The sequence below is a fragment of the Lonchura striata genome, chromosome 18, assembly GCF_046129695.1.
Source record: "Lonchura striata isolate bLonStr1 chromosome 18, bLonStr1.mat, whole genome shotgun sequence".
Taxonomy (NCBI): Eukaryota; Metazoa; Chordata; class Aves; order Passeriformes; family Estrildidae; genus Lonchura; species Lonchura striata.
The window spans coordinates 14053256-14079604 of record NC_134620.1 but is presented as its reverse complement, the minus strand read 5'-3'; positions in this window follow the sequence as shown (position 1 = coordinate 14079604).

Genomic DNA, 26349 nt, shown 5'->3' with positions numbered 1-26349 from the left:
TTACTCATTCCAAGTGGAAGCTGTAAAAAAGGGCAGTGAATAAATATTTGTTGTCTCCCTTTCAGTAAGATTAGAGCCATGTCAATAGACTACAAGAAAAGCTGGGCTGTGACTGGGGCTGGAAAAAGGCAGAAATCCATGTTGGGAGGAGGGGGAAAGGATGGGCCCAGAGGAAAATAAAACTGTCCAGAGGAACATTAGGCATTCAGAGGGGAACTGTGGGTTGTAACTGTGCATCTGTCAGAAATTGAAGTTAATTCAGGTTCACCCTGCACTGGATTCTTGTTTGGCTTCAGTTAAGTTAATACTCAGTGTTTACTCTTTGGCCTTGTATAACTCAAGCTCTTTTAATACAGTTTAAAAACTTAAGGAAGTTCAAGGTGTTGCCATTTTGACATATTGAACCGTAACAGTGACAAGAAAGAAATATTATTTATTAAAGTCCCTTCTCCTTCTCTTACTTAGGCACTAGAGAGAGCTAGCAAAACTATTAAAATGCAATAAAGTTCAAGCAGAAAAACAAACTAAAGAGCTGAAACATAATTATCTTCCTACAAATGATGCACAAGCAGCATGTAAAGCTACCAAACAAATGATTCGAGTAATTTGATGGTGTGTGAGGACACTGAGGAGATTTAGAGCCAGGACCAAAGTACACTCGGATGAGCCAGCACTGACACCATTGCAAATGAACTCCAAAAGGGTTTGTTGTGTACAGCAGTCCTGATATTCCCTGGGGCTTGGCCTATCATTTTTAACCTGCCTTAATTAAATATTAGCAACGTGTGTACTTTGTACTTCGAGGCTAACAAATCTGAATTTTGAAAAGCTGCTGCTGAAAATGGCTTTTCATGCACAATAAGCACAGGAGGCCATCGTTCTCAGCTAATTACCACTGATGTGGGCTAACCTTGCTCTTCCTGTTGGGAGGAGAATAATTGTCTGAGAAGCTTCCATCATTTCTCTGAAAAGATCTTTTTCTTTCCACTGTCTGCTCACCTTTTCAGCCTAAATATTTATTGGTTTGGGTATGGTGGTGATTTATTTCTATTTGTTTTTAATTTCCTTGTGCAGTGTTTCAAAGGGTAGCACAAGCCATGAATGGATTGCTGTTAAATTACGTAGAGGTGCCACATTGCTCCTGAGTGCATGTTCTTGATGAGGTTATTAAAACTTCGACAATACAAATTACCATAGCAACCAAAAGCATAAATTCACAGCCTATTCCAACCTCTGGAGTATGGAAATAGTTCAGAGCACTCAAACACAGCCCGTGTGCCTTGGCTCACACTTCCTCAGCATCCTGAAGCACACCAGCACTGTGCTCCTGGAGCTCTCAGCCAGGCAGAAGTGTGACTTTGTTCTTTATATTTATGGGGAGTGTTTGATCCAGCTCCAGCCCTTGCTGGTGACTTCCCCGTGCCCTTTTGGTGATCATTTGAGAGTCACCCTTAGCCAAAAGCAGAGTGAGAAATGTGTGGGCAGGGCTGTCCCTGCTGCTGATGGGTTTGGCTCCCATCTCAGGCCACATCAAACAACTTCTGACTTCTGGGTCTGTGTTTGGAGAGCTCTGCTTTTGGAAATGGCTCTGTAGTGCAGGGTGCTGTAAAAATGCTGTAAATCCTCCCTTCACAAACAGGTGTTAGTTAGGAAGTCCCAGCAAGGTGCTGGAATGCAGGAATTCCTCCTTCACAGCAATGGAAAAGTTGGAGGCAGAGCCAGGACTGGCAGAACTGCTCCCAATTCCTCCCAGATATTTCACAGCAGTTATTTGACTTCCCAAAAAATACCCCCAGCGTTTGGTGGCTGCAGATCGTCCCCTGTGTGTGTGGAGAGGCTGAGGTGACCTTGCTGTGGGTTGGAAGGGCTTTGAGTGCAGGATGAGGTGCAGGATGTGTCTGCAGGGCAGGGAGGGCAGGCACAGAGCCCGGGGCTTTGCTGGTTATGGATGCAGTAATTTCCCTGCAGTCAATAGCACAGAAGTAAGAAGGAGTGAGCTGGGTGAAACCCTTCCAGGCAGTGGGTATTCTTTTACATCCCTGTGGTTTATGGGGCAGTTCTGCATCCAGGGTTTATGGGGGCCGTGTGGTTGATGAAGGTAACCCTGGCTATGCTCCTGTCTGCTGTTCCTGCTGCATTGTAAATGCAGGTGAACCCAGGGGGAAGAAATGATGATGTGTGACTCAATTCAGAAGGCTGAATGATTTCTTTATTATAACTATGCTAAAATACATTCATATACTATATAAAAGGAGGATACTAAAACTACATACGACTTTCTCTGACTCATCTAACACAACTGGTGCCCCTCTCTGAGAGCCCAGCCCCAGGTGGGTTGGATTGGCCACCAGGCTCAAACAATCCTCACCAGAATCCAACCAAGCATCACCCCAGGGAAACAATTCTCCAAACCCATTCCACATGGGAAAAACAAGGAGCAGAAATAGAAATTGTTTTCTCTTCCATTTCTCTCTGTATACCTCTATGAAAAATCCTGAGAGTGAGAGAAATGTGCTTGCCACACTGCTGTGCAGTTGTGGATATTCTCAGTTCAGTCAGAGAGAAAAAGAGAAAGATTTCTGCCAGAAATCTGGGGAAAATGTCCGAGAGGAATGAAAACAATCTATTACCTTGCTTTCTGTTCATATTGTTCATAGATCTGTTCTACCACACTGACCCAAGCCCAGTGTGCCAATCAGGTGAAATGGTTTTACTTTAATTACCATGGAATTAGTCTTCATGATGTTCTCTATAAAAGAGAGAAGTACTTTTGAATAAATGCTCATTTTTGCCTCCTGAAATCCTGTGAGTCGTTTTGCCTGTCCCTGGCTCAACAGTGCCATGCAGTCACACTGCAGCTGCTGAATTCAATCTGGAAACCTATTCCCACTTCCCCCAGCCTCCTCCTTCTGCCCTGAAGGTTATTCCACACCTCTGGAATCTACTGGGGCCTGATCCCCACTGAAACCCCACTGAAACTGGGGCGTGGCACTGGAGGGTTGGAATTCTCAGCTTTGCACCTGCTGGAAGTGAGCGCTGTCCCTTGGGCAGACAGGGACCTCCAGACTGCAGCAGGCAAAGGGATTTCACTCAGCTTTCATCAAAATGCACACTACAGATCCCCTTCATGCTCTGATTTAGTTTATATATAAATATTTTTAAATAGATATAGTATTGTATATATTGTATATACTATTTTGTGTATGTGTTTCTTATATGACATATTATATATATTATTATATAGTATATATATATATATATATATATGGCACCAGTGATACAATCCTGTCCCCTTTCCCCTGCTTCCCTCTGTGCAGCTTCCTCACCCACAGAATCCCAGGGAAATTCAGGATGGAGGGATCTAAGGGGTCACCTGCTCCAACCCCGCTCAAAGTAGGGATAAGGCATTAAAACACTGCAAAACACTAAAAAACCCCTTTTTTCCCCATTTCTTCAAGCAGTTAGTGCACAGAAAAAGCCTTTCTCTCAGCCCATGGCAGCTCAGTTATTTCAAAAGTTTTTCTGATGACTCTTGCCTGGAAGATTTTGGAAATCCATCTAACACAGCACAAACCAGATCACCCTTCACATATTTATTGATTCTATCCAGAACCTCTGATGGGTTTGTGAAATATGAGTCCCCTCTACAAAACCAATGTTGTCTCTATATACTATATACTATATATAGGATATAGTATATACTATATATAGTCATGTGTATACTATAATAATTTTGTATTTATATAAAATTATATCTATTTTATATAGATATATATATAAAATAACCACCATTGGTGTGTTACAGCTCTCCTGGCTCAATCATAAACAAGATAATAAGACTCAGGACTCCATATTCTTTAGAACATGCATAATCTGGTTTTGCATGGAGCACATAATCAGATTTACATTTTGGAAAAATAGTGCTAATCTTAAACATTTTATACCACTTAAACATTTCAGTAGTTTTAAACTGTTCCTTTCTTTATTAATAGGCTGTAATTCAGAACAAATAGCAATCCCAAGCTGCAGAAACCATAACGTGGCAGATTCTGTCCTACAGCTCCTTTGCTTTATTCCTGTGCCTAAATAAAGCAAATAACAGAACAAGTCTCCACTTGTTGGAGGCTGGGGGAAAACCTCCTGACACAGAGGAGCTGCGATGTGTTTTACATTTATCATCATTACAAAACTCTCCATTTCCCATTTTCTCAGCACTTCTGCCTTCCAGGGGGAAATTGGTATAATTTTACTCTGTAAAGAAAGTCACTCCTGTCATAGCTGGGGTTGAACCCCGAGGTATTATTTTTAATCACAGTAAATGATTCAGCTTGCCCTTTTCCTGATTTCCTCTGCAAGTGAGAAAGCAGTGCCGTGTTCCATTTCTTTTCCTGGCATTAGCTTGCACGAGCCAGCAGGAGCATCACCTTTTCTGCAATCCTGGGGGAGAAAAAGGGAGTTTTCAGCCAAAATTCCAACTATTCTATTAGCAAAATTTTTTTTAAAAATTCTGTTTGTGCCAGACTTGTCATGAATTGTTGTGACAGCGAAGGAAATGCTGTTATTGCTTCTCCTGCATCAAGGAACTGAAGCACTGCCCTACCAAAGCAACCAAAATTCTGCACCAAGGGTTTCCAGAGAACTGAAATGAACTGAAAGGAAGGGAAAGTAGGACACATAAAGCCACAATAAGGATATTTTTTCTTTTAAGAAGCGTGGGAGGAACTTGAGAAAGTGCAGAGCAGCAGCTCTGACTTTTCTCCTGGATGAAATGGTAGAAAACTGTAATAAAGAGACTTGATAGACACCCAGATAAACATCCTGGGGAAGAGACAACATTGGTTTTGTAGAGGGGACTCATATTTCACAAACCCATCAGAGGTTCTGGATAGAATCAATAAATATGTGAAGGGTGATCTGGTTTGTGCTGCGTTAGATGGATTTCCAAAATCGTCCAGGTAAGAGTCATCAGAAAAACTTTTGAAATAACTGAGCTGCCATGGGCTGAGAGAAAGGCTTTTTCTGTGCATTAACTGCTTGAAGAAATAGGAAAAAAAAGGGTTTTTTTAGTGTTTTGTAATGTTTTAATGCCTTATCCCTACTTTGAGCGGGGTTGGAGCAGGTGACCCCTTAGATCCCTCCATCCTGAATTTCCCTGGGATTCTGTGGGTGAGGAAGCTGCCCAGAGGGAAGCAGGGGAAAGGGGACAGGATTGCATCACTGGTGCCAAAACAGGGCTCAGGACACCAGGCTGTCATCAGTGCTTGAGAATGAAGTGCTTGTTCTCATTCAAACTTAAAAAAAAAATATACACACACACACATCTATATATCATCTATATTTCTATATATCTATATATGCATATATATACATGTATATATGTATACACACATATATATAAATATATATTTTAATATATATAAAAATATATATAAATTATATATATTATATTTTTTTTCTTTGGTGCTAGTGCAATGAATGAAATGCTGATAAATTACTCTAATTGTATGATTATTTTTATAACCATTTTATTATTATTAAACTTTTAAAATTTTAAAAACCAAGTGATTGGTGTTTTTCCCACCTGCAAGTCAGTGTCCCAGAACAGAACAATCCATCCACATCCTGATTTCAGTTCTACTCCCTGATTTCTGTCTAGGGAGTGTCCCTGGGAGAGGAGAGCAATCCTGAAAGTGATGAAAGAGTGGGATCAGACGTGCAGAGTAAGAACCAGCTGGGGGATTTAAACTGAGCCCTGGCTCTGCAGCATGCTTGGAAGGAACACTTTTCTCCTGGAAGCAGAGCAGGACTGATGGCACCCAGGTCCCAAATTCCTGCTCTGTGTGGGGACAGCTCCCAGCCAGTGGCTGTCCCAGGATGGTGTGCAGAGTTCAGGGTGTCAGGATGCTCTCAGACAGCCAAAACTGGCGTGATGTGGCCTGGAAATGCTTTGTGAAATTGGTGCTTATGGCATTGAGAACAGTGCACTTCAGGAACAGCTCCTTCTCAGACATCTGTTGTAAATGCAGGTGAACTTAATGGGAAGAAATGCTGATGTCTGACTCAATTCAGAAAGCTGAATTATTTCTTTATTATAACTATGCTAAAATACATTCATATACTATATAAAAAGAAGATATTAAAACTACATACTACTTTCTCTGACTCATCTAACACAACTGGTGACCCTCTCTGAGCCCAGCCCCAGGTGGGTTGGATTGGCCACCAGGCTCAAACAATCCTCACCAGGATCCAACCAAGCATCACCCCAGGAAACAATTCTCCAAACACATTCCACATGGGAAAACAAGGAGCAGAAATAGAAATTGTTTTCTCTTTCATTTCTCTCTGTGCACCTCTATAAAAAAACTTGAGAGGGAGAGAAATGTGCTTGCCACAGACATCTCTGAATGGCAGCTCAATAAAAGCTGGGGGAGGCTTCCATCCCTGCAGTTTGAAATTGTTATTTCATTTTTGCCATTGGAGAAGCTGGTATTAGAGACATTCCAGGCCTAAATGTGCATCAGAGCCTTCCTAAGAAAGCAGAATTCCTCCCCAAAGGCAGGAGGAACTCTGTTTGCAAGGATTGGAATGACCTGGGGGTCTTCGAAAGTATCACTGGGCTCAGTTTTGAGCAGCCTTTTCCATCTGGTAACCTCAGCCAGTGTGCATCCATGGGGGAAAGGAGGCAAATCCATTCTCTAAGTGTTAATACACCAAAGAAATGGGAAAAATTGACCCTGCCCTTGAAAGATCATTACAGTAAGTTAAATCACAGTGTGACATCTGAGGAGCTAGAAATGGAGCTGTCATCAAGAGAGTTAAACCAAAAGAAAAAAGAAAAAAAAAGTTCCAGAAGGCTTCCAGGCTCTCCTGGGATTGCAAATATTGCTGGAGAATATTTGCTTTGTGTTATTAACTCTGTTCTAGGCTGGGCTGGGTTCTTACACCCCAGCCAGGGCCCTGAGTGCAGGAGGAGATTCCCTTTTTTGGGAGGGAATTTGGTAGGAGCTGTGTTGGCATGCAGCTGCTGCTGCCCATTCCATGAGCCCTGTGTAACCCACCCAAAAATGCAGCCAGGCACAAATGCAGCCTCCTGCTCCCCCACTCCAAGGGAGAGAAATGGAGCATTTCTGGCAAAATTTTCAACCTGTCTGCAATTTTTGGATGAGTGTTAGAGGCAGAAGGCTGGAAATAGTGGGGGATTATCTTGCATTTATGAAATATATACTGCTCCAAAGGATCCCCAAGCAGGTTATAAAACTAAATGGGGTTTTCAAGAGCAAGTTTTAGATAAGAATAAAATCTGCTGGGGAGGAGGAAACAAATCAGGTGAAGAAAATCTATTGACCCATTCCTCAAAATACAAGCTAAGAGAGGTAGGATTATTTCTCTCCCTGCTGATAAAGATATTTGCCACTCTCATTTTGCAGTTTCCATCAGAAACTTGCAGGAGGTGGATGGCATTGCCCTGTTCTTGTGGAAAAGGAAACTGAGGCAGGGGCAATCAGAATGGCTTTTGCCAGGATTGGATTGGGAACCACTCTAGAGGCAGAAGGAATATCCTGATTTTCCCAGGCCCACATCTGACCTCCATCTCCTGTGGGCCTGGCCTTTGGGTAGTGGAGGCCAGATTTAATTTGATATAAACCTCTGTATGTGTTGCCCTGATTTATAAAAGTGTTATTTTTTTTAATAAGAATTTTTATATAAAACTTTATTTTGAATGTTTTAAAGTTCTCATAAAACTTCTTTAGCCTTCTGATCATGTTTACATATTTGAGAGTCAGAGTTCCCACACAATTTCATGTGGAAATAGAATAGTTTACAGATTTCTGTGCAGGTGGAGAGAAATGATTGATTGATCTTTGGAGCAGTGTGGTTGGAGGTGGGAATTCCATCCTGCAATCCACAGTCACCTTTGGAATTCTATAAATACGAGACGTTGGAATAAAACTGGCTCTTTTTCTCTTTTGAATTTACTCATTTTGTGTGCAATAGCAACATGTATGTGCCCAGGAATCACTGGAGGTGGGGCACTGGGGGGCCCAGAAATGCAAATTGTGAGCCCCATTTCTGTGTGGAACAGATCCCACTTGTTTCACCTGGAGAGCAGCAGCTGGGAATGAACGGGGTGAGCGCTGCCGTGTGGATTTCAGTGCACCCCAGCATTCCCACCTGGACACCCCAGGGTGATCAGTGCCTGACCCAACCCCTGCTCAGGCTGCGATTCCACTGCACTGAGCCTGCCCTGCCTCAAGAAAAGCAATTGTCACTGGGAGGGAGTGCTGCCCTTCTCTGGAGGAGAAACTTCTCGAAATGGAGCCCATTGTGCAGGAAACAAAAGAGATTGTTTCCATAGCTACTTAGGTTCCATCAGGAAATTGCTCCTGGGAATTACTGGAAATCAGAGAGTTTGTCCTCCCAACCCCGTGATCCTGTGCTTTTGGAAAGACCAAGCATTAAAAAATGAGATGCTTTTGTTTACAGAGCTCAAGTTTTCTGGGAAGCAAGAGTGTGTGTCTGAAAGCAAAGTGAAGTGTGCATAGAATGGGGCAGTTTTGCTTGAAAATTTAAATTATTTCTCGGCAGCTCAGCATTATTTCACAGAAATTCTCTTTCATGAGAAAGATTTTCACCTGTGCTGTGGCCAGTGGGGTCTCGGAAGCACCTGCATTGACAGCAACAGGAAAATTAGTTATTCTTGTGGCAAAACATAAAATAAGTGACCAAGTCCAAGACATTATGACAATCTAATTATGAAATGTATTAGGCAGTGTTTCAACAGATCAGTATCAGTAGGGACTTTGTACTTTTGGGGAGGATTTGACCCCTTTTTTCCTGAAGAAGAGCCTTCTCTTCCTGGCACAATGCTCCCCTTGGGAATGCTCACACATTTTTGAGGCACTGAATATGCCCAGAGATAAAATAATAACTGATTACACACAGTGCATTTTTATTAACACTGCAGTAATGCAGGTCACCTTCAAAACCAGATTCCTTTTAGGAAAAGGGAGAGTGGCAGTCCAGCTAGGATTGGAGGCAAGTTTTATCTGAAATGCTTACTGTCTGGTTTGTTTTTATACAATAATATGTTGGAATAAGTCTTCTTTTAATGATGCTGAAGGGAGGTTGGAGGTTTCCAGATAAGAGGGAAAAGTTTGCATGCAATTTTCAAGCAGGATTTGGGAATTATTCCTAGTTCCATATAATCCTTGATCTCCTTTGTAAAGTACTGGGGCTGATACTGTTAGCCCTGGTTTACAGATAATGAGAAAGTGGCACGGGGACTTAATAACTTGCCCAGGAAGTTCATTCAAATTAATTGATAACACAATATCAAGCCAGAAGTGGATTCAGCCCCCACAACTTGCAGCAGAGAGGTTTCCAAAGCCCCGTTTCACTTTGATGAGAAACTGCATCTATTTCTACAATTGCTGCAGAGGATTAATGCTTGCCATGCATTCCCCTCCATTTCTGTCTCCCTGCCTGGTGGGGGACACAAATTGTTGGATTTTTTTTTTTGTCTTTTTGCTGCTTTTGTGGTTGTTTGGTTGTATTTCGTGTCTCGAGACCAGGAGCACACAAATATTTGGGAAATTGTGGGCCAGCAGCACAGCACACCTTTCCCCTGCCCTGTAAGTCTGTGATCCTTTTGCACAGCTCCCTGGCTTGCCAGCCTCAGAAACGGCCGTGGAACCAATTAATGGTAAATTATTGATATTGGCAGCTGCTCTGCAGCTTCCCCCAGCTGTTACTCACACTTCACGTGTCTTCAGTTCTGTGCTGATTTACATAAATTCACCCTAAAAGCAGACAAGATACTTTTCCACGTCCTTTGGGTTTGAATGTGGGAAGTTCACTTCCAGGCTGTGACAAGCTGATGCTTTCCTGCCTCCTCGGATGTCTGGGTGCTGAGTGGGAAATTCCATGGTAACCCTCTGTGAAATACTTAAAACATAAATCAATCTGAAACTTCTGCAGCCAAACTTGGGTTTAATTTCCTGAGCTGGGCTCTCGTGGTACCCCCTTGCCAGCCTGGAGGTGACCTCCAGGGGTGGCCCAGGCAGGGAGATTTCAGGATGCATCATCCCAACCTGCATCATCCTCTCTGACTCCTGCCTCAGTGCTGATGGACAGCTGATGACTCATTCCAGACTCTGATTTTATTTTTAAAAAATAAAATAAAATTATCCTGCCACTTTTAAAACGACCCAAACCTTCCAGAATAATGAAGAGCAGATGAAAGGTCTGCTGGAGCACTTAGGATGAGGCAGCCCTGCTTTTGACTCCCTCCCATTTTGATACTCTCTGTTTCTAATTGCAAGAAGCATTTGAGTTACACTTTTTCCAGCTGTTTAGCTCCAAGAGCTTTGCTGCCTGATTCTATCTCTCCTTTCTCCTTCAGAACAAAACTATTTGTCTCCCCTGGCATGTGCAGGCATTTGAGCCCCCATCCCCGAGATCTGGGTACCAGCTTTGCTCTCCATTGGGGTTTTTTTTGGTGTTCTCATTCCCTGCCAAGTGGCTGGATCATTTCTTTTGGAGTCAGTAGCAGATAAGAGCTTCCTTCTGTAGGAGTCATGCCCAGGACTTGCTCCCAGGAGATGAAAAACCTTCCCTAACTCATTTTCTCCCATCACACCTCCTTGCCATTTGCCTGTTCTTTCTGTTCCCTGCCATGGGATTCTTTTTGTCTCACTGTGCTTTCCTTTGCTTCCAGGAGGTTTTACCTCTGAAATGCTGCATATAATTTCTGCTGTCATTCAGAAAGGGGGGAATGGATTTTCTTGTCTTGTTTAGAAGATTTCTTTCTGTTTAATTTTTCTTTTTCTTTTTTTCCTTTTTATGAGACTTCCAGTTAAATACATATATTTTAAGTTTGCACACGGCAGCTTTCACACCTGAGGGAGGATGGACTTGGATTATGAGGATTTTTTCCAGTAAAAGGCTTCCTGACAATCCCTGACAATCCCTGACAATCCTGCATTTGTAGCTTTTCTATTACATTGCTGTCTACAGTCCCCACCTCTGTGAAAAAGCAGTGCTGCAGGATGTGAGACGCTGCTCGAGTTTTCTGAATCTCAGGATAACATCAGGGAAAATTCAATAGATTCATTCTCTGACACCTTCACACAAAATACAAATGCTCAACCCCCAGCTTAAACTGCCAGACTGTTACAAAACTCACCTAAAACTGAACATTAGCAAGTGTGCTCCTCACACACACACAAAAAAACACCTCGATTTTGGTCGAGATGAAAGTTGTAATTATTTTAAGACAGCACACAGCATTACTGTGTGTGGAACTACAACATCTACAAACCCTGAGTGTGCTGACAGCTGGCAGCAAGGGTGGATTTTGATTAAGTAGGCCAAGAAAAATGGGAAATTCTGTATTTATCTGTGCTGCAGACAGAGGGGTGGGCGAGCAGCTGCCTGCACAGATGAGAGCAGAGCTGCTCCTTGGCCAGCTCAGATGGATTAAAGGAGCCCAGGGTTTGCTTTGCTGCTGTTCAGGGGAAGTAGAGCAAGGAGGGAGCTGGGAGAGGAAATATTAGCAGCCACCTGCAGATTCAAGTTTTATTTGTTCAGCGAGGAAGTGTCCAGTCCCTCTGTGGTTAACTGAGAATGTTTGTGAAAAGCTGGTGAGAAAACTCAGCTTTGTTCCCCATCAAACAGCATTCCAGTATTTCACATACAACTGGGATTCTTGGATTAACTTGTTCTTGCCTGAGTGCTGTGTCTTTGTAGGGAGAACTGGAGGAATTGTGACAAGTTTAAGATGTTCATTAAAATCATTGCACATACAAGAATTTGTCACATGGGCGCAAGTAAAAATCTATGAGAAAATTTGCTGAGCTTCCACTTGCCCAGTTGGTGACTTAAGATATCAAAAGCTTTTTGTCCAGGATGATTCACCTCATCCTTCACCCCTTTAACCACGGGTCCTCAAGGTTTGGCCTCAGTTCCAATCCCGTTGGAGGGGACTTTGGAAACTGTTCCATTATTTCATAAAATTGTTTATTTGTTTCCTGGTAATTGTCCCTTTGTTTATTGGTAAACCTGAGGAAGCAATATCAAATTTACATGTGCAAAGGTTACAAAAGGAAGATTTTTGAGGACTGAATAAGTAAATATACCCAGTGCTTTGTGTGATGTAATACTCATCTTCTCATCTGACAAAGAAAAGGATCTACTTGGAAATGCTCAGATTTGAGGGGTTTTTCATTCTTAGACTGGATCCTGGAACTGTAGGATGTAGAGATGGTCTTGAGTCTCACAAGTGGCATTGCAAATGTAACATGGAGTCTGGATTGTATTGCTCAAATTACCAAAATAATGGCCGTTCCTAGATGAAGATGATTTCAAAGGCATAGATGGTCTCAATATGAGCTGTGGGGGAAGCTTGCAGAGATTTTAATCAGTGAAGCAGAATTTCTGGAGAGGATTCAATCTGCTCTTCCCTTTTGGGACCCTGAAGTTTCTGAAGCCAGCACTGACAGGAACTGACACAGCCAAATGCAGCAGCAGTGCTTGAGGATGATCTTATCAGCCCTGCAAGCAGCCCTGGTGATTTGAGTTTTAATCCAGCTTTTCAATGCAGTCTCCTTGCTAACTAAATGTTCCATCTGGCTTAGCTGGTGTTTATCCAAGTGTTCTGAGTTTCTGACCTGGCAGTGCAGATGTGGGCTGTGCTCTTAATTCAGATTTATTTTCCTCAGCAAGAGCAGTGGAGGGGAGCAGTGTTGGTTTGGTGGCCCAGGGAAAGGAGGTCGGTAGAACAAATTTCAAGTCTATTCTTACCATCATTCCTATCCTGCAACAACCAGGTTAAAGTTGCTCAGCAGTGCTGTGGAGATGATGCTTCAAAGCCAGGGACACAGGAATGGATCCACTTCTACTGAACTAATAGAATATCTCCCTGTTAGGTGCTTATAAACATGTTTAAAAATAGTATAGAACTTTTATCTAGGTACACAAGCTCCATGTGATTTAAGGATTTCACAGATAGCCAGATCTGCCCATTTCCACGTGGAAAATTAAAATTCCAGCTGGCAGCCAGCAGCCCAGGGTGGCTCTGCAGACCAGCAGCAGAGCTGATAATTGAACCTCTGAACTGCAGGCAGCGCTCTGCCCTTCCACTTACACAAATTGTTGCTGATAAATGTCACTATTAGTGCTCCCACGTCCACTAACCCTCACACTGCAGCAAACTGCCTGCCCAGAGCAGCACTGGGAGTGTCACTCCCCCTGTGAAGAGGAATTTGGTGAGGGAAGAACGAGGAGCAGAGATCTGGGATCCCCAACCCAGGCAGCTCAGGGACACGGGGTTGGGGTGTGCAGGGTGGGACTTGCCTGTGCAAGAGGGCACAGGGATTGTTCTTGGAGATATAAATGAATAAATTGAGAAAATGGAACTTGCTGGTGGGACTGAGATGGAAATCTGCACAAGGACAGGGGAGAACAGCCACGAGGGGAAAAGAGAGCCCAGCTTGTGCTGCTCTCTGACCTGAAATATGCAGTCATGAGCTAGTCAGGTGAGAAATCTGCACAATCTTGAGAATAAAACTCAGCTGTCACCTCGTAATAAAAGTGACTGGTGCCTCTGGGAATGAAGAACAAGCTCTGGCTAAGCAAACTGCAAGGGCTGTTCATCATCACACAGAGTTGGACGTGCTTTTCATTTACCTGTTACTTTCCCCCCCCTTTTAAATTGCACCCATAAGTCATGGGAGGGGGAAATTCTCAATACTCAGCTTCATTAGACAGAGTTATTCTTTGAAATTCAGGGCAAGGAGTATATGGAAATTTCTCCAGCAAAGAACACTGCACCCAGAATAAGAATCAGCGGGTGCAATATTGAAATGAGTGCCATTATGGGTTATTTTGAGCCAGACCTTGATATGACTGAAATTCAATTACCTCTCCTGCTTTGAAGGGCCAAGTAGCTCAGAATACACAAAGTGAGACCAGAAGGATTAAGAGAACAAAGGATCTGTGTTGATTGTTGTTCTTGGTAATTCTGGCTGTAACTTACTCTGGGGCTGGGGACAGTAAATGCTGTTTGTGCCATGGCTGTGTTCAGATTTCCTGCTCACAGACACCCTGTGCACTGCTGATCCCCTAAGCAGCCAGCTCATCTTTGGTAGGACCAGCCTTGTCTGTAACTCGCCCTGAATCTCTGATTTGTCCTGAAAACTTGTTGAGTAGATGACTTAGGTTTAGTTTGCAAATTCTTCTTCTTATTTTAGCCTGCGTTTCTGTCTCTAGTCAAAGGCTTTTCCTTTCTTTTGTCATAATATGAGTCTTGCCATTAAAATGAGGTGTGTAGATGTAGGGTGAGAGCAGTAATGCTGTGGGCCCAAACCACACTGCTTTTAAAACCAAATGGGTGAGATCCTGGATGCTCAAAGCTCCATGGCTGTGGCCCCTTGCAGTGCTGGGTGACAGCAAGAGAAAGATCAAAATCTGTTGGTCAACAGGATTCACTTTCACTTATAACACAAATGTTCTCCTAAATTTTACCAGGACTTTTTCCAAACCAAAACATTTGGCTCAGGGTGCGGCTGAGCCTGGAAAATTTAGGAATTCCCTGCTGTCCTGAAAAATTCAGGAATCTTGAGACAAAGTGTTGTTTTAGAAGATAAATCTCCTTGCTCTTACACTGCTATCACTCAAACCTGTCCTCAGAAGAAGCCTTGTCCAGGAATTGCAGGCTGGTGCAAGCACAGGAGAGAGGCAGCACTTCCAGCTGATTGTGTGTCTGTGACCCCAGCCTGCAGAAGGGGCACAGAAGGAGCACATCACCTGGGGACCAGACTCTGCACACTTGCTTGGCAGCTCTCTGGATGCCTCTGAGCACTCCAGCTTTGTCAGGCTCAGCTGGGAGACCCCAGCAGCTGAAGGAGAAGTCTGGAATGTGTGAAGTTGAGTTCTCGAGGTTGTTGATTCTTTCTTATCTATAATATTTTCTCTCTGACCGGCCCAGGTCTGCCTAGTACAGAAGCCATGGCATCTGCCTCGAGTCTGGGCAGTGTTTGCCTTTTATATCAAAAGTTCCCTACAGTCTGTTTATAACAATTCACCAATATCTAACATCTACGTTGGACAGTGTGTCTGTACCTTAAACCAACAGAAAAGTGTCACCATCATACTAAGACGTGGAGGACAAGGAGGAGAAGAAGGTCAGGACATGCCACAATTCCTCCATTTTGTTCCCTTGAACCCCATTTGAAGAACCCCAAAATTCTGCTTTTTCACCCTGTTTTAATTCAAATATCACACTACTCAAACCCTTGTGGTTTGTAATTGCTCACACAGAGTTGGCAGCTTTTTCCATGGGCTAAAATGGAAGCCACAGGTGTTTGTGACTTGGTGCCAAGGTCTCTGAGCCCCTGCAGGGTCTGGGGCAGCCAGAGGGATGTGCTGGGTCCCACACAGCTTCAGAGCAGTGCTGATGCTCTGCAGCCATTCCTGGCTCCATCAGCTCAGCCCTGTGTGGGCTGTGGCTCCTCCTGCATCTCTCCCTGACCTGGCACTTCCCATCCTTCCAGCCCATCCCGACACCTCTGCACCAGCACGGAGAAGTCAGAGCCCCAGGCTCAGTGAGGAACAGGAAATCTTGGGTTTGGAGCCCACAGAGTTTGGAGAGCTCAGCTTGGGCTGAGATTTGTGTTGCTAAGGGATAATGCATTTGCAGCAGATATATTCTTTGCTTCCTCTTTTGTAAATATTTCCTAACTCACATTTTTAATATGGATTCTATTCCTTTCTTACACACCCTTTTAATGGAGGAATGTGATTATCGGTATTTTTAAAAAATAATAACTTACAATGATTGCAGCACCATAATGGAAACAAACTGAATTTGAATTCCATTTTAGGGCTCATTCAATGTAAAAATTGGCTTTAGGCATAAGTGCAGCTTTGCACATGCCCTCACACTAACAGAGATATAATGCAACATTTCGTTAATGGCTCCAAAAGCAACTATAGCCAAATAAACCCCTTTAGGATAGAGAGATGTACATAATTAGAGTTGTAGATCTCAGATTATTCCATTTATCTTTGACTCCTTACGAGATGCATTGTCCTGCGCCCCTGCATAGACTCTGGCTCCAGCAATTGCACAAAGGCAATTGTTATAAATGCCTTTGCCTTCTCTGGAAATTAGAATTCAAATTTTGTCCTTTCAAACACTCAGCAAAGAACGTCTCTGAAATTACCATTCAATAGGTAACATGGGATTATTGCCACATCCATTTCCTTCAGCTCAGCCTAAAAGCTGTTCCTTGGTCAGTTCAATCACCATTCCCCCTTGGAAATGCACAGCCCGTGCCTTGCTCCTCTCCCTGGATTACCAGAGCTTTTTATTTTTAAAGACAGTCACATATTCTGCGGGCCAGGCTCGTTGGGAGGCTGCTGTGCTGGGACAGAGTGTGGTGTGGCTGAAAATTGGGGCAATAATAAACAGTGCTTCACTCTGAGCTCGGTAACAATGCCTTACAGAGGGAGTGGGACAGCTTTCAGCGGGGTTCTTAAATTTAGATGGGATCTCAGGAAGACCTTACATCAATTTACATCAAAGTCTGGCTCCTTCTGCCAGAAGTACCTGAACAGAGGCACAGAAATTCTTAGAAAGAGAGGACCTGCCCCTTTCAGGGCTGTTTCCTCAGTGCTGGCAGGGTGGGAAGGTGTCACAAGAGCTTCAGCTGCTCTCTGACCCCACCTTGGGCTCACTTCATTTGCACTGCCACTGACCAGTGGTTTCTATGCCTCACACTGCTGTGAACAACTGGAACTTGTTGAAATTCAAGTTTCATCACTCTCTTGCCCTTGGTTTTCTTTATGACCTGATGCTTCAGCGAGCTGCTTCCATCACAAGGGCACTTTGCAGCAGCCAGCAAGGTCCGTGCCACTGTTTTCAGCAGCTCAAAAACCCAACTTTCACAGCTTAAAAACCCAACTTCCACAGCTTTACCTGTGATTTACAGCGTTCCCTTCTATTTCTGACAAATAAAGCTCACAAGTGATCGTAAAGAGAGAATTCCAAAGGGGATAACACCCCAGTCCCAGGGGATTTCTCTTGCTGAGCAGATCCCAGTGTCAAATGCACTCTGAAATTTCTGCTGTCCTTTACTGCTCTTGGTTCTTAGGCTCAGTGAATGCAGAAGGAGCAGACAGGTACTCTCCTCTTCTAAAAATTCTCAGTGCACATCGAAGTGGACTAATTATCTCTAGAAAAGCATTGCTCCCTTTGTAGAAATTCCCAGCTATTGTTGGCAGACTGAGAAGTAATCCAGCAAAAAACTTTAGTGTAGCTGAATTCAATTGATTTTGTTTCAAGGATTACATGCAATTTAAGGCATGGCAGGAATGCACTTCTATTTTTTTTTTTTCCTATTTTCAGCTCTTTTCCAATTACAAAGTGCTCCTGTCCTGGCATGAACATCTGCATTCACTTGGCAAAGGACACATTTCTGATAGAACAGCAAATTGTCCCGTGGTATTAAACCACTGTTTTGTTTATTTTTAATTCCCAAACTTGTACAGACAAGAGAGAAGAGGAGAATGATGTCATCTCTGATATTGCAATAGTAACTTTTTGCCAATTCTTGATTCCTCTTGTAGGTTTAAGCACTGAAAACCCAGCAGTGCCTCATGTTTGAAAAGTAACATTTTTACTGAGTGCAGGACTGGGAAGGACTTTCCATCCAGTTTCTCCTCCACACAAAGACAAATCCCAATAGAAATTTTTGAGTAATTTTTGGATGTCCAGGAGTGTTTGTATGAAGTTCTGGGAATCCTCAGTTCTCCATAGGATAAGTGGGAGAGCCATTGATTGATTTTAGCCTTTCTTTGGGTCTCACTCTTCTTAATGAAATAATTAAGGACATTAATATGTCAGCTGAGGCTTCTGTGAAACTCTGTCCCATTCCTGTGGGAAGAGATGAGGTCTCAGGGCTGGCAGGTTCCTCCTGCTGGGTATGGATGAGCATCACTGGGAGGCTTCACAGGATAACAGAATAATTCCTTTTTATAATGTCCACAGAATAACAGAATAATTCCTTTTCATTCTCTTTTTGTGGCTTGGTATTCCCCTACAACCCCAAGATTTATTCAGAGGGAGGGAGAAAAAGGGAAGTAAAATAAAAAAAAAGAACAAACTTTTAAAAAATATGAAATATCTGGTGAGTTCTACCAGCAGAACACCGCAGGGTAGGCATTAATGACCTGTTAATGCACTTCTCGGGTGGTAAATGGCCCATTAATGCTCCCTTGCCAGGTCAGCGTCGATAATTTATCCAAATTCCCAGCCAGGGCTCGGTGGCGAGGCACAGAAGTGGCGTTTGGGACAAAAACAGCGCAGGTCTTGCTCTGTGGTGGGGCTGTGCTTTATTCTTCCCAGCTCCTGTTTTCCCACTGGAATGTACAAAGGAGTGGCTGGCACTGGGACACCTGGAGCCACGGATACCCCTAAACACTGTGTGAAAAATGCCACTTGCTTCTTGAAGTTTATTAGTAATCAAATAGTTATAAAAATAGCAATAAAATTAGAGTAATAAAAATTTGGGCAATGGGGATTAGGACACTATGAGACAATAAAAAGCAAAGAACTACAGATGTCCGCTGCACTGAGCTGCCAAAAATATGCCCTGTGAACAAAGGAATAACCCGTAAAAGCAATAGCCTGTTCATATTCATATATCTCATACATGGTGCATAAATTCCTTGCAAATTAAGAATTTTTCTGGTTTTTGTCAGCTTCTTTCCCTTAATCCTGGTGGTTCCATAAAGCTGGAGAGAAGGTGGAAGAATGTTTGCAGTAACTCTTTAGGTGTCCTGTTGCTGTTATCTCTGTGCAAAGAGTTTCTTGATTATCTTTTTCTTGAGCTAGTAAAAAAATATCTTAGATCACATCGTTTCTATTTTAACATTATGTTATAACCTAAAACTATATTTAACACGCTACTTAAAAGGACTAATACAGCATTACAAAATAAGCCTCCATAACACGTATAATATTCAACTTAATTTTTGCGAAGAGCCAATCATTTAATCTGCATTTTTCACACGGGATAACATCCCAGGCTCGGCGGACTTCTCTTGCTGTCTCTCTGTGTGGGGTTTCAGGCTCTGTCTGTCTGTCTGTCCGTCTGTCTGTGTGAGGTTTCAGGCTCTGTCTGTCTGTCTGTCAGTCTGTGTGGGATTCCAAGCTGTGTCTGTGTGGGATTCAGGCTCTGTCTCTGTGGGATTTCAGGCTCTGTCTGTGTATGTGGGATTTCAGGCTCTGTCTGTCTGTCTGTCTGTCTGTGTGAGGTTTCAGGCTCTGTCTGTCTGTCTGTCTGTCTGGGATTCCAGGCTGTGTCTGTGGGGGTTTTCTGGCTCTGTCTGTCTGTCTGTCTGTCTATCTGCCTCTGTGGGATTCCAGGCTCTGCCTGTCTGCCTGTCTGTCTGCCTCTGTGGGATTCCAGGCTCTGCCTGTCGCTCTGTCTGTCTGTCTGTCTGTGGGGGATTTCAGGCTCTGTCTGTCTGTCTGTCTGTGTGGGATTCCAAGCTGTGTCTGTGTGGGATTCAGGCTCTGTCTCTGTGGGATTTCAGGCTCTGTCTCTGTGTGTGGGATTTCAGGCTCTGTCTGTCTGTCTGTCTCTGTCTGTCTGTCTGTCTGTCTGTCTGTGTGGGATTCCAGGCTGTGTCTGTGGGGGATTTCAGGCTCTGTCTGTCTGCCTCTGTGGGATTCCAGGCTCTCCTGTCACTCTGTCTATCTGTCTGTGTGAGGTTTCAGGCTCTGTCTGTCTATCTGTCTGCCTCTGTGGGATTCCAGGCTCTCCTGTCACTCTGTCTATCTGTCTGTGTGAGGTTTCAGGCTCTGTCTGTCTGTCTGTCTGCCTCTGTGGGATTCCAGGCTCTGCCTGTCGCTATGTCTGTCTGTGTGAGGTTTCAGGCTCTGTCCGTCTGTCTGTCTGCCTCTGTGGGATTCCAGGCTCTGCCTGTCGCTCTGTCTGTCTGTCTGTGTGAGGTTTCAGGCTCTGTCCGTCTGTCTGTCTGTCTCTGTGGGACTCCAGGCCGTGGCCCACTCCGAGCTGCTCCTTCTGCCGTCCGGGCCGGAGGTGGGAAGGGTGGCTGTGGGCTCGGGGCTGTTCCCCTCCTCAGAGGAGCCGTGTGCCAGCACGGGAGGCTCCTGGTGTGCTGTGACGGGGAAGGAGCAGCAAAGGGCCGTGGAGGAGAAGAAACGCAGCCAGCCATCCTGGGGGATCCGGGATTGGGAGGGAACAGGATTTCCCCTGACCTCCTTGGAGCTGCACCAGCTCCCGCAGAGCGGGACTCAGGTTGAAAACCCCTCCACACACCAGCTTTAGCCCACTCCATCTGCAGCCATCCCAGTGGAAGGCAAAATCCCCATCCTGGCAGCACTCTAACCACTGACAAGGTGCCTTTTTTTAGGCCTCGGGCAGGGCATTTAGCCAAAAGCATCCCACGTTCCTTCTGGAGCGCGGAGGTTGCCAGAATTAGCGCACAACGAGCCGCTTCCCGCTTGGGCTGCCAGGGATCCGTGAATTCTGCCGGGAGAAGGATGCACGTACCCAACATCTTGTCCATCAAAGCAGAAAACACCTCCGAAAGGCAGCGAGGGCGCAGCAGCGTGGCGAGGAGCTGCTCAGAAGCAGCAGCAGCAAATCAAACCCCGGGGCTGGCGCCGACAGCTCCTCGCTGCCTGCCAAGAGTGAAAAAGCAGCGAGTGCCAGAGTCTAATCAAGCTCTTCAAACCCACTGTGCAAGCGGCTCTTGCTCCAAGAATCCGAATTTCTGAGAGCTGTCTTGGGGGAGACATTTCACACCGCTGCTCCTGGAGGTGCAGCGGCTTCAGCCGGGCCACGGCTCCTTACTCTGTTTCGCAGCGGTAATAAACATCAGCTGAATAATTTAGGATGAAATAAAAAGGCCCCATATTTCTTTTTTTTTTCCTTTGATAGTTATTTCTGTCACCCACAATGACTGTTTTTAAGGCTAGCAGAGTGAAGCTGAGTTTTCCATTTAGAAGTTTCATACTTCCCTTTGTTTAGAAGGCCTGATTTATTCACGTTTTTGCAGCGTTTCGCTGTGGTGGTGTTTGAAGCCAGGATTTGAAGAAAAACATCCATTGGCAAGAAAAAGGAGAGAGAGAGGAGAGGTATATCTATTTTTTCAAGCAACTGGCCCAGTGTTTTAACAACCAGGGGAAGAAAGGAACTTGATTCCTGGCAAGAAATCTCTGTTTTTTACGTATTCATCTGTGAATCTGACTGGGAAGCTGATGGATGTACAAGAGGATTAGGGCCTACTTCTCAGTCAGGTGCAGGTGGTCAGAAAGTTTCTCTGAGATAACAGGATTAAACTTGTAGGAAAAGTGATGCAGGTTCATTGTGTCTGAGGAGGGCTACGTTAGAGAATGAGAGACAAAGCAGTTCAGAGAACATTGCTCTGGGCAGGTAAAATCCTGTGCCCAGACAGAAAAAGAGAGGAGTAGGCAATTGGAGGTATTATGGGAAAACAACCAAGTCCTACATTAAGGTATGAAGGGAGTTTGGATGGAAAACAGCACAAAACCTCCTGTTTTGTTCCATATTTGATCTCACTTCATTCACTCCAACATCCTTCCTTGCATTGCACACCAGAGCACGTGGGCTGTCACCTTGGTGTGACATTACTGCCAGGCTGGGGCTTGGCTTTGGCCACCCCAATAGCATGAGCCAGAATGATTAACAATATCTATTAATTCTTAGCTCTGCTTGTCCTTAAACTGATGACTCTGTATATTTACCCCACAGCTTTTGGCACTGGTTGTGACTTGAGGTCTTCTGGATGTAAACGAGAGCAGCTCAGGGCTCAGCAGTAAATGTTCCAGGGCTCAGTAGTAAATATTATAGTGCATGGCTCAGTTTTTAGCCTAGGTGATACATGGCTGGAGATAGACATGAAAAACTCATCAAGAAAATGGGAATAACTGTTTACAATGTTATCTTGAATTGCAGAAATCTAATCTCTTACTGCATCTTTATTTTCATGGGTATGAGCCTAGGCAGAATTTTCTTTTTAGGTAAGACCAGCTGCTAGTAAGTCTGGATGTTATGGAAGTAGTTTCTTCACAACTGTCTTGCAATTGAAATGTTGTTAGGACATTTGCTAAATATAGACTAAAACTAAAACCCACAGCAAACAATTTCTTCCTTTTTTTCCTGTGCGACACTTGGTGGACGTGGGCAAAACCCTGCCCTAGATCTGCCTGTGGTGGGTCCTGCCTTGTGGGTGAGAACAGCACTACCAGGCAAAGCTGGGAGAGAGGGAATAATTGCTTTTTGGAAAAGTGAAGTCTCCTATATGTGGTCTTGAGTTTCCTGCTCCTGGGATAGTTTGTGGTCTGCAGATGTGCTGCAGGAGCCCACTGCAATGTAGTCAGGAATTCCATGGCATGCAGTCTGCAGCCAGGGCTGTAATCCACCCCAAGGTCACTCGAAGCTCTCTCCTTTTCCTCTTTGTGCTCTATCAGATGTGAACCAGCCAGCTGAAGGCACACACACACATGAAATGTGAACTGCAATCTCTGTGTGATGCCCTTCGGAATTCTGGTGGCAAGAAATCAAAGTTGGGATGTGAAGACCCCATACACACAATGCCTGGCATGGCTGATGCCTTAGGATTTGAGCTTTTATATTTTCATCTATTGGTAATCCTGCAGTTCTTTAGTGTGTAACTAAACTCCACACGCAGTGTGAGCTGCTGCTCCCCCATGTTGGGCAGACACAACAATTCCTCTGCAGGCCTGGAATAAAGGACACCTCACTGTGTCCTTGATTGCCAGGTCAATCAAGAAATGGAAACAAAAGGGAGTTTTATGGGGAACAAACCTGGGGTAAATGACTTCATTAGCTGAAGCTGTATTTGGAAGACTAACCCCCAATATGCAAATGGACCAAACCTAAAAAAGTGTGAAAACCTGTGACCCATCATCCATTTTGGGTGTAGCACTTTGGGGGCTTTATCTGCCCTAAATGTACCTGAAGGCCCTTCTATAAATACAACTGCTTTTTATTCCCTTAATTTTGTCTGCCCTCTGTTTTTAGGTAGCCCCACACAGCCAAGCCACAGAGTGGCCACAAGGCCCCTGTTTGCTGCCACTCCTGAGGATCTGCTAGCCCAGGATCAGCACACAGCCCTCCCTTCCCGCAGCCTGGAGAAGGCTGGAAACAGAGATTGTTCTGAGTGTAGGGGCTGCCTGTGGTCCTCTGACATTTTCTTGTAGAGCTGGCTGCCTGAATGAGCACGTGAGCCAGGCTTCAGCTTCAATCAAAGCTGATTCCCTGGAGTACCCTGCTGCCAATCCATTCCAAAGGTTATTAGTTTGAAACACTTTGGGGGGTACATCCCTGTACCCAAACCTGTGACCGCCTGCGTTATTTTGGTGGCAGTAGACAAAAGACAGAAAAGCTCTCTTTGATTTTTTTTTTTTCCTTCCCTTTATGTGCTGCTTTGCAAGTAGTTTTCCATCCAATTAATCCCACTAGGTTTCTAATTGAAGTGGTGGTTTGCATAAATATTAATCAGTCACGAAGAAACATGGAGGGTCAGGGACAGGCTAAATGAAAGAAGGTGTCTGGTACCTACTCTGGTTTATTTTTGCTGAGCTCTCCTATTGCAGAAGATGCTCAGATTATGTTTGCCTGGTGTGTATTTGTTGAGTATTATTTGTAATAGCAATATAGGTAAATAAATTATGTGAGCATGTAACTCGTTCTCGTTGGCCCTTAATGCCATTTCAATGGGAAGAAAGTGCTGCATATTTTCTGTGGTGCTCTGGTCTCTCACTTCCTCTCTGACTAATGAATGGGGAAATATTTCTTCACTCTCCCCAATGCAATATGTTGTGAGGACAAATAAATTAAAGCCTTGGAGTCTCTCTATGAGGGGTCATATAACCTGCTAAAGAAAATTGCCAAGCAATGTTCTTGCTACTCACCTTGGCTGTGTAATGTCTTTGTTGCTGGCACAAATTCAGCTCCAAACTGAGACAGTTTCAGAATTTCTTTCTTTGCTTTTCAGGGTTGTTTTCATTTCAGTCTAATGGGATTCATCTCATCACTTCATTAGACCTTTACCTTTGTTGATTCAGTTCTTTAAAATTTAGGAAAATTAAGGAACTACTTAGGAAGGTGAATTGACAATGAAGGCAGGGTACTGGCCTTGGTACTAAGGCTTCTTTCTTTGTTGTTGATAGTTAATTCCAGGGAAAAGATTTCCTGCACAGAACTGGCAGGGCACTGGAATTGTGTCTTGCCCTCATAGTCCCTGTGTGTCAGAGCCCAGGACATCCCTCTGGCTGCCCTGGCTGTCTCCAGACCCTGGCATGAAGATAAAAACACCTGTGGCTTCAATTTTAGCCTGTGGAAAAAGCTGCCAACTCTGTGTGAGCAATTACAAACCTCAAGGGTTTGAGTAGTGTGATATTTGAATTAACACAGGGTGAAAAAGGGGTTTTAAGAACATTGTTCAGGGGCTCAAGATGGAGGAATTCAGGCGTGTCCTAGCCTTCTTCTTCTTCTTCTTCTTGCCCTCCATGTCTTGCTGTGATGGTGACACTCTTCTATTGGTTTAGGATAGGGACACACTGTCCAACGTAAATGATAGGTATAGTTATTGTAAACAGACTAGAGGTAACTTTTGATATGAAGGTAAACAGTACCCAAGAGGGAAAGGCAGAATGCCATGGAGGACTTGTTAGGCAGAGCTCAGCAGGTCAGAGAAAGAATGAACAACCTTGAGAACTCACTCCGAAGAATTCCTGACTCCTTCTCTGGCTGCAGGGCTAGGAAGCAAAGACTCTGTACAATCTCGGGGTCACCTCGACCTTCTGAACCCCAACCATCAACACCTGTGCTGTGGCCAGGCACGAGGCTGGGAGCAGGGGGTGCTTTGTGGTGAGGACAGTGTGGGTTCTGCAGGGCTGGGGACACCCTCAGCCTCAGCGAGGGCACCCATCAGAAACCTCCATCCGCCTGGCAGCGAGAGAGAAAAGGAGTTTATTAAACTGATAGTAAAAGGGTTTTAAAATCATGGGGTTAAAAGGAAAATTAAGTTTAGTAGGCCCTGAAAAAAATAAATACCCTGGATACATGAAGGCCTTGTACCTTGCTAGAACTGCACCTGTGTAGCTAGTACATGATAAATGATATAATTGTTAGATGTGATGATTGTTTAGTAATTAAATATATTTACCGTTTAATCATAAGAATAACCATGAGAAACTGTGGTCAGTGGCCTAAAAAAGATCACGAGAAACTCATGGTTGAATAAAGTCAATGTATACAATAGAACAATAAGTTATATATAACATATAAGTTATATAACGACAGAATATAACATACATTCAGCTTGAGAGCCATGTTGGAGTCAGATTTGGGTCTGCAGCCCTGATCCCAGAGCTCTCAATAAAAGCAGCTGCAGATAATGATATCCTGTGATTCTGTGTGCTCCTGAAAGCTAACAAAACAGCACACCCGGTTTATAGCTCACTGTGCTCCTGGCAGCAGGCTGCACTTTGCTTTCCTTGCTGCCACCTTTCCTGCCCTGGCAGGATGGCAGCACAGAGCTGTGACAAGCAAGGGGCAGCTGTGTCACAGGGAGGGACAAACACAGTGAAGCTGATTTTCTATGGATGGCTTTCAACAACACTGGAGAAGGTGGAGAAAAATGACAGAATATCAAAGCTGAAGCGTTAATACTTCAGGAACATCATTTTCAATCCATCCTTGCACTCCAGTGCTGCAGAAAGCACATTCCTGTTGATGGATCCAAGGCACAGATCCCAGCCTTGTACCCATCAGGCTTTCCCTTGCCACTGTGAGCTCAGGAAAGTTGCAAACACCGTTAAAATTAAGTTGCCAGAGGAAAATGTTTCTGATGCATCCATTTTTATCACTTACCCTGTGGTGACATCAGACAGCCTCGCAGGCAGCCAGGGAGACAAACACAATTGGAAAGGGGACAGGGAAAGAAGTTTCAATTTTTCTTCTGCTGAAATGTAGGAGTTCTGGGGAAACACAGACAGTTCAGAGATATTTGCCTTCCTTCAGGCATGCCATCAGCTCTTGTAGAAGCTTCAAAACAAAACTCACCAAAATGACAGCAAACTTTGTTTGCTGCTGCACTGAGGAATGAGGCTGTTCCTGAGGATTTAACATCCTCAGGATTTAACATCCTTGCAGTGCAGGGCTGGAGAGAAGCCTCAAACCATTGTGTGACAGCCATTCCAGCTTCTCAAACATGGGAACGCTCTTGTTGCCTGTCACCACGCAGCAGTCACCTGAAAGGACA